This window comes from Schistocerca cancellata, chromosome 8, assembly GCF_023864275.1.
Source record: "Schistocerca cancellata isolate TAMUIC-IGC-003103 chromosome 8, iqSchCanc2.1, whole genome shotgun sequence".
Classification (NCBI taxonomy): domain Eukaryota; kingdom Metazoa; phylum Arthropoda; class Insecta; order Orthoptera; family Acrididae; genus Schistocerca; species Schistocerca cancellata.
This window is the reverse complement of record NC_064633.1, coordinates 574,961,291-574,970,029: the sequence shown is the minus strand read 5'-3', so window position 1 is coordinate 574,970,029 and position 8,739 is coordinate 574,961,291. Positions and strand designations below refer to the sequence as shown.

At 39.0% G+C, this 8,739-nt stretch overlaps 1 non-coding gene across 1 annotated transcript; it reads left to right on the top strand.

The window, feature by feature from the left end:
* The first annotated feature begins 6,863 nt into the window (after positions 1–6,863).
* Trnas-cga (transfer RNA serine (anticodon CGA)) lies at positions 6,864–6,938 on the top strand. Its single transcript has one exon. It is a non-coding gene; the product is annotated as a tRNA-Ser (tRNA).
* The last annotated feature ends 1,801 nt before the right edge of the window (positions 6,939–8,739 follow it).

The following is an 8,739-nucleotide window of genomic DNA, read 5'->3' as shown; positions in this document are numbered from 1 at the left end:
CAACCGTGACGCCAGTGAGGGGTATCGATACATGAAATCACATTATTGACAATGAGCTGTCAACGACTGATCGTTAGTAATGGACGAACAGGCCTCTAAGGTCGCCTCATCTGACAGTATGGGAATATTTTTTGCGGTTGGTATGTGGCCCCTTCAGGAAAAGCTAGGTACAGATGAGTAGGTACACACTTTATAGATTAGTGTACTGTGTACAGTACAGGAATAGTTCGAGGAAAAGCTGAATAGAGAGGGATATGACACATTTTGCAGGATACTGTACCGTGTACAGAAGAGGAACAGTTAAAGGACGATGTGCTTTTGTATCGCCATGAGAATGCACCCTGTCATAAAGCACAAAGTGTGGTCAATGGTTTGTGGACAATAAAATTTCTGAAATGAATTATTTACCCTGGGTCCCGACCTGAATGCAATGGAACCCCTCTGGGATGAGTTGGATCGTCGACTTAGTTCCAGACCAGGGCGCCCAACATCACTGTCTTCTCTCTTTTCAGCTCTTGAGGAAGAATGGGCTGCCATTCCTCCATAGAATTTCAAACAACCTCGCTGTAAGTGTCGCAAGCAGAGTTCAAGTCCTCATAAAGGTGGAGTGTGGACCCAACCCATAGTAATTTCCACTAATAGATGTCCGTATACTTTGGATTAGATAATATAAGACAATGTAAATTTTGAGCACGTCACAGCTTCAGCTATGTTGCATACACAAAACACATACTCTCACTTTCACATTTTTCTCTGGGACATGTATTGCAGAATTAAAAATAGTTCCCATCCCCGATGTTTGCGGGAGGTTTGCCTCAGTTCTAAGACAAGTACCTGAATTGTAAATCCTCTCCCAGCTATTTCCATCCTTCTACCTCTGGCCCGCTACCAGCACGCTTGGTATTTGACTGAAATAAAAAAAAATGCACACGTGGTGAAGCCGTCTGTAGCGCAATGCCCTCCTCTGCCGTCTGGGACGGTTAGTTTCTTCTGAGCATATGGCTAGTAACATAAACCAGGGAACCCGTGCGAAACTTCCGCCCTTTTATAGTTTTAAAAATGTCAGTATTTGGGATAAGTGTATTCGTTGGGATAAGGGTAGCTCAGAATGGAGAGAAAATATCTTTAAAAATGAACCGAAGGACGAGAAATAATAATCATGATTTTATCATACATCCTTGCATATATATATATCCACGTTTCCATGCATTAATGCTTGTAATTTCTAATTTTCGACAGTAATATTTAACTTTACTTGTTGTTGACGAGGAGTTTAATGAGAAATACGGATATAAAATACGAAGAAGTCCATAAATGCGAAATGTATAGCTTACAACGTAGTATTCGCTTCTTGCTTTGTATACCACTAAGGCTACAATACGTGTAACTGTATTTTCAGATTTTAAGTGCCCTTAGTACTTTATGTAAGCACGTTATGCCGTAGGAGCGATAGGTAAATCAGAGTACAATATTACAGTCTCAAGTATGTTCGTCGTCTCGGAAAGTATATTCGTTTAGAAAAGTCAGCTTGTATGACGGACAGAGATAATAGACTACCGCAGTGGTCACTGTTATTATCTGTGACAATTCTGTATACAAAATATCCAGCAAATAACTACTTTAACAGAAATGAAATGGTATTTATAATAATAAGTTGGCTTCGTTAAATACTTGTATGAAGTGAGGCATTCATGATACCCTTTTGCCTATGAAGTTAAAAGTCTCTTTTGCATTGAAATTTTCCGCAAACATTAAGTTTTAGCGCCAAATCGGTATGCAATACCAGAAGCAGGTTAAAAAAAACCTTTACAACGCTACAGCATCCATCCCTGTACCATTAGTGTGTGCTGAGGAAAGGGGATGCTGACTTGAGAAATAATATATATGTGCTAATAATCTGATTCTCCTTACTCTTCTTACGTTACACACAGCCTCCTTACTGCCTTTAAATACGTTTTTACATTTATTTCTCTCATTGCCTTTATTGTTTGCACTCCCCATTAATATGGAATGAATGATCAAACGTCGGAACCAGCTAATTACACTAAAGAAAACTGTTAATTATTTTGCAATTAACAAGAAATTATGTCAGATATAAACGGAGAAATAATGGAAAACACTCAAAGAAAAGTTATTGAGGAATCCACTTCAATTTGGTCCATTTTCAGAAGTATTTTTAATGTATTATGATTTTCCGTGTTCTGTATAGACCCACAGAGGACATGCGCTTTTAGCGCATACAGTACGGACGGAATGAGACACTGTTTGATTTGCCTACATCATACCTTGACTTAGGCTTTCTTTGGTCATCATGACGACCCGTCTCAAATATAAATCGCTCGCGGTGCCGCTAATATTGTTTATCGTTGTGAACATAGTAGTATTTAATTTTAGCATACGTCACCTGTAAACAGAACTGGCAAAATTATTCTAGTTATTTTGAGATTTTAAGGTAGATATTTGTCTCTTTTTACCACTATGGTCTCTATAGATTAACTTTTATTTATTTATTCATCCAGGGATTATCTTAGACTGACATAGGATTTGTCTTCATAGTAGCCCAAAATACACAGAAAATATATCAGTATGCTTTTATGGGGACAGAACAGATGCAAAATCAGTGGTGGATTACGATTACTATGTGTAATAATGGTTATATCTAATGCAAATAAAATGAATGGTCGAGTTGAACGTCAATCCAATCGTCTCTCGCTTTATAGCATTGATAAATATTTTTATTTTATTTTTCCAGTCATGGCATCCATAGTCGCTGTGTATACAACTTCCAACTGGGTTTTTCCGCCGCAATATGCGTTTTGTTTTATTCAGTTAAAACAGCATCAAAAGTTTGGCAGTTGCACATATTTTATGTAATTGTAATTTGTTCGTGACTTTCAGACCGCTGACAATATTTTTTTTTTTAATGCAACGGAATTCGCTTGGTTAAAGAAAAGAGCTTCTAGTATTAATGAAGCAATTCGTAATCATAACTTTTAATATTCGCAACAGTAACGATTCTAGTGCATGCTGTACAACCTACTCCATCAAATAGCACCCCGTCTACACAATCTAGTATTCTATATACAAAAAGATCAGCTGTTTCCTAACTGTTTCCTTGTACGATGATGTTCGACTGTGTGATGACATGTATTTTGTCATTTTGATCCCCTGGAGTTTCAAGAAGTCACGCAGTTTTTAATTTTCTTCATCCCACGTGCATCATAAAATGAGGAGCCCCTAATATGGGCCCTGTAATAGTTACGCATTAATAGTAGATTAAAGTCATGGCGACCTAATTTAAAACGGCATTCCTACATTCTAATTGTTGGTATTTGGCACTATATCTTGCTGCTGCTGAAGGCTGTAAATTACGTTTGAAATGATAATGCCAAACTTTCTTTAAATACTTCTTGAGATGCCTGGTTCAACGCGAGACTATCGAATGTGCTTCTGTATTACACAATAGATGTCCAAAGTCTGAATGGTCGTGGAAGATATACGTCAGAAGGAAATTTCTGTGAGCTGGTGAAAACACAAGAAAGAATTGTCTCAACAAGTTTGTACATACTAGTATTATTCCTTTCTTTGTTCTTATCAGATAAAAATACATGTTTAAGAAGGCGACAACAAACGCATTTTCTTAGCTATCCACAATGTGTCTTGCTAGCTGTATGTAGGTTATACAAATCCATATAATTACAAAAGGAAATGTAGACTGCAATAAGGATACGATTTCTTCCCTCAAAATACTGAATGCCTCTAAGTTTACTTCTAGAATTGTCTTCAGCCAAGAATATCAGCTGTACTGGATTTTACAAGACTTGCACTTGTTCTGACCTACCTGAGCTGTATATATAGCTCAAGGTGAACAAGGAACACACTATTAATATTTCGTTTAGAAGGAGAGAGTTTATTCACTCTCTGGGAAAATGCAAGCATACATCGGAGCATACACGCTACAGCAGTGCCCTCAAACGGAAACTTTTTGATTGCCCCTTATACAAGTATAAAATATACAGACAAGAAAGTATAAAATGTTTGAGACAAAAGAAGGATTTGGAGTAGTATTTAAAGTCCAGGGAGAGGAAATAAAGACTTTGAAGTATGCCGATGACATTACAATTTTGTCAGAGACAGTGAAGGACTTAGAAGAGCAGTTGAACGGAATGGAAAGTATCTTGAAAGGAGGATATAAGATTAATATCAACAAAAGCAAAACAAGGATAACGGAATGTAGTAAAATTAAATCAAGTGATGCTGAGGGAATTAGAGCAGGAAATGAGTTTTGCTGTTTGGGAAGCAAAATAATTGATGATGGTTGAAATAGGGAGTATATAAAATGTAGATTGACAATGGCAAAAAAAGCATATTTGAAGAAGAGAAATTTGTTAACATCAAGTGTAGGTTTAAGTGTCAGGAAGATCTTCCTGAAAGTATTAGTATGGAGTGTAACAATGTATGGATGTGAAACATGGACAATAAATAGTTTAGGCAAGAAGAGAATAGAAGCTTTTGAAATGTGTTGCTACAGAAGAAGGCTCAAGATTAGATGGGTAGATCATGTAACTAATGAGGAGATACTGAATGGAATTGGAAAGAAGAGAAATTTGTATACAACGTGACTAAAAGAAGGAATCAGTGAGTAGGACACATTCTGAGGCATCAAGGGATCACCAACTTAGTAGTGGAGGGAGGCGTGTCGGGTAAGAATCGTAGAGGGAGACCAGGAGGTGAATACGGTAAGCAGTTTCAGAGTGATGTAAGTTGCAGTACTTCTTCGGATACGAAAGGGCTTGTACAAGATAGAGTAGCATGTAAATCTGCATCAAACCAGTCTTTGGACTGAAGACCACAACAACAACAACAACAACATGAAACAATAAAAAAGTACTTTAGAAATACGGGTGACTCTTCATTACACTATTAAACTGACGCGTGGATCAATTACAGACGAAGTGAAAGTAGGTTCCAGATAACTTAAATGAGATTTCTTAGGGCTGTGAACGGCTGTACAAAGAACAAAATTGAGAAAGAGTGCCATTGTAAAGGAATTAAACATACTTAACATAAGAAATGAGACGGAAGATTACTGAAGGAAATGGAGTGAATATTTCAACCGAATGAACTGCGGCAGACTTCCTTACAATGTCGGAAATTATAATTCGGTAGGTCACAGAAGTCTGGAAAGGCCAAGGAAGAGATGCGAACTGTAATGGGAAACTGCAGAAGAAGAAGAAGAAGAAGAAATGTGTTATAATACACAATCATAAAACATGAAACGTGTCCGATAATTCTACTAGAGACTGACGTCATTGGTATAACCCTAAAAAATATAGTTTCGCGCAACTCTCCAACGACTCTTCTTGAAAACGTCCTGTGCTTCATTTTCTATATCTTGAAACATTTATATGTTTCATTGATCTGCGATAAATTGCTGTTATAAACCGACCGATTTATTTCACATAAAGTTTGTAGAACCGTGTAGCCCCAGTGGCTTTTTCTTTATTAAATCTTTTTAGTTAATTTGACTCTTCTACTGTCATGTATGTTAACGACACTTCGACATTCTTACGATGACTGACCGGATGAACAACAGTACAATCTTCCTCAGCTCAGTGAAATAATTTGGGAAAACGGAATTCATTACTTAGACATTCAATGCATCAATCTTCTTTTCTGTGCTAGTATAATCACTGAAATGCCTACTGGCATTATAGATATCTAATATCAGTACAACTTCTCGTAAGTTTTATTTAGATCAGTTATAGAATTTTCCTTTAGAATTCCCTGAAATTCTCGCATTGCTATGGTTAACGCTCATTTTAATTCGTAAGTTATTGAACCAAGTTATGATTTCATTCAAATTTGAAATGTTCTCTTTGTTTTCGTAGCAGTTCTCTAACACGGTTACTGAACCGATGAGCAGTTTCCATTCCTTGGAAAAATTCTCGGCAAGTATATACCTGAACCTTGGTACTCAGTCACCTGAGCCCGCTTCTTGTTGCACTTGTTCAAGTAAGAGACGCTACGAGAGCCTCTCTGTCACTGATTCCTTTCTCTACGCGAAAGGACTCGATAAGTTCAGCACTTAGTGTCATTGGAAAACAGACATTACCATTCGGTGTAGCTCCAACTTAAATAATCCAGAGGCGCCGCTCGCTTTCACAACAACAAGACCGTTTATTTATTCCGAAGAGAAAAAGAGTAATATGAAGACATAATACTTAATTCTGCTGCGCCGTGATATCTTCCCCAGACTGGACAATTTCCAGCGGGATGACCAGTTGGATTGGTATTGTAATTCCTCTTCGCTCTGGAGTAATGAGAATAACAGTGCAATAAACTCCGTCCCAGCCAGTTCGTAAGTCCTTTACCTTCGCCCTTCTACACATATGTCGAGGCAATAAGTCTTTTTGGAGAAGGACGATGTCGTCGATTCTAATCTTCTGGCTTCTACCAACGTTCTGAACTTGATAAAAACTCCTAAGTAGCAGTACGTAGTCATTGATCAATTGATTCCAGATGTGCCCCTGTCGGACCTTGAATTCTTTTACTGAGTCAAATGACTGAGTGTACGACCTGACTGGCTAAAATAGTCTATCGCTCGTGTCTACGTTGATTGTGAAGTTTCCAATGCGGGGACCTTATACCATAGGAATGTCTTGAGAACCCGGTAGTGCGAGTGAAGAGCAAACTGAACAAAAGCTTGAATCATGTCAGCTGTAACGGCGAAATGTCGCAGGTAGAATCGCAGAAGCGCAGCCATTACTTCTAGTAGAAGGTTAGGAGAGCTTCTGTAAAGTTTGGAAGGTAGGAGACGAGATACTGGCAGGAGTAAAGCTGTGAGTAGCGGGCGTGAGTCGTGCTTCGGTAGCTCAGTTGGTAGAGCGCTTGCCCGCGAAAGGCAAAGGTCCCGAGTTCGAGTCTCGGTCGGGCACACAGTTTTAATCTGCCAGGAAGTTTCAGATAGAATTGTGATGGTTGTCTCTACAGAATGAGCAGACATCCTCGCCTTTTCTGACACAGATTCGAAAAGTATGGCCTTGCTTGAGGCAAAGAAAACAACGGTTACACTACTTCAGCATCTTGGGACGTTCTTGCACCATGTTGTGCGGAGAACACGCAGTACAGTTCTGACGTTTACTTATTATTGCTTTTATAGCGTGTTTGTTTGGACTGTGTATTAAGAACTGAGAACGAGGGTAGTGCGTTTGAATTTGATTGTACCTCTCCGCGGATCGTCTGAGCGAACACAATAGGCGCAATCGCTTCCAAACAAGCTAAGTGCTCCTGAATGATTTTACTACTATGTCCATACCGTTCCCACAGAATTTCCTTTGTATCCTCCTACGTGGACGTCGTTACCGCGATACCATCGACAAGCGCCTTAGGTTCACCTTCGAGGAAAACGAGATTATTAACAGTGGACAGATCTATCGATCTTTCAGATTGTTCCCAAAATCTAGGTCAGCTCACCTTGCCTCCCGAGAACGGTTGTAATTTAACAGACAGTAATTTGATTATCGTAGTAACAGCTTTGGCTGGATGGGCCACACTAATCGTGCTTGAAAATGACATGGGCTTATACAGTTTCCTTCCGGTGTCGTGGCACACGACGATAGGGGCGCGCTTCGCTTTATCAGTATAATCTCACATTCACTTATATCAATACCGTAATCCTTCTCTTACAAACGTTCGGGTATTTGGTCGCCCTGCAGCACAAAAACTGACAGCGTGTTCTCCAAATTAGAGTCTAAATTCGGAGAACGGTGTCTCAGCTGAGAATTCTCCGGCAGCGATGACGAATCAAGTAATATTCGAACTCTGATGAGTTCGCCTTTTTTTCAGAAATTTGGTTTTTCTGTCAACATATCTAGAGTGTTGCCTGAACTTAATAATATTCTCACAAGACGGTTAGTAGTTGTCCATAAATCAAACTGAACTTACGGCAGAAGCAAGTAAACAAAAGCTGGTGGCTTAAGCAGCACGGAAATCAATCATCGCGTGCCCAGTCGATCTTGAATACACCTAAATCTGCAGTAAACGTCCCATAGCAGTAATGGGCTTGTAGCGGGTTTGTAATTTTCTAGAAAAGCAGATGAAAGCGGTTTACATACCAAGCGTGAGAGTGAATGTAATGTTTCTCATTATAACTTAATGCTATTGCGTGTTTGCTCCTCCTTATTAGCGTTGGAGGAAGTTCTTCGGCGTGTCGCTGAGGTGATCCTTTCTCGGGTTTCGGCACCAAAATATTCAGTGAAGATCCAAGTTCAATTAGAGAGACGTTGCGCTTGCTTTCATAACAACAAGAACGTTATATTACACCTAAGGGAAAAAAGAGTCATGCAAAAAGCTATAATACATAATTCTATTCCACCGTTACCGGCCGTGACTGTTACTTTCTTGAGCGGATTGATTTTCAAGAAAGATGTTTAGAATAATTTCACACTAATACTACCCCTGACATCTATTTAACGGCGTGGCTCTCCATTTCTGCATGTGACGACTTGAAATCTAGCCCCCCCCCCCGTACTGTAGCATGAGCAGAAAATTTAAAATGTAACCTCCAAGTTTTCTCTAAAACATTCAGCCACTGCAGTTCTGAGACAAGGAATATATAAAAGCATCAGACCTTTGACGCTTCCTTTCATTTGGCTTATTTTATGTTAGAAATCTGTAACATTCTCACCAGAAATTGTCGAGGTTTTTCTTTTTTTTTTAGATTTCACTTTTACCCAC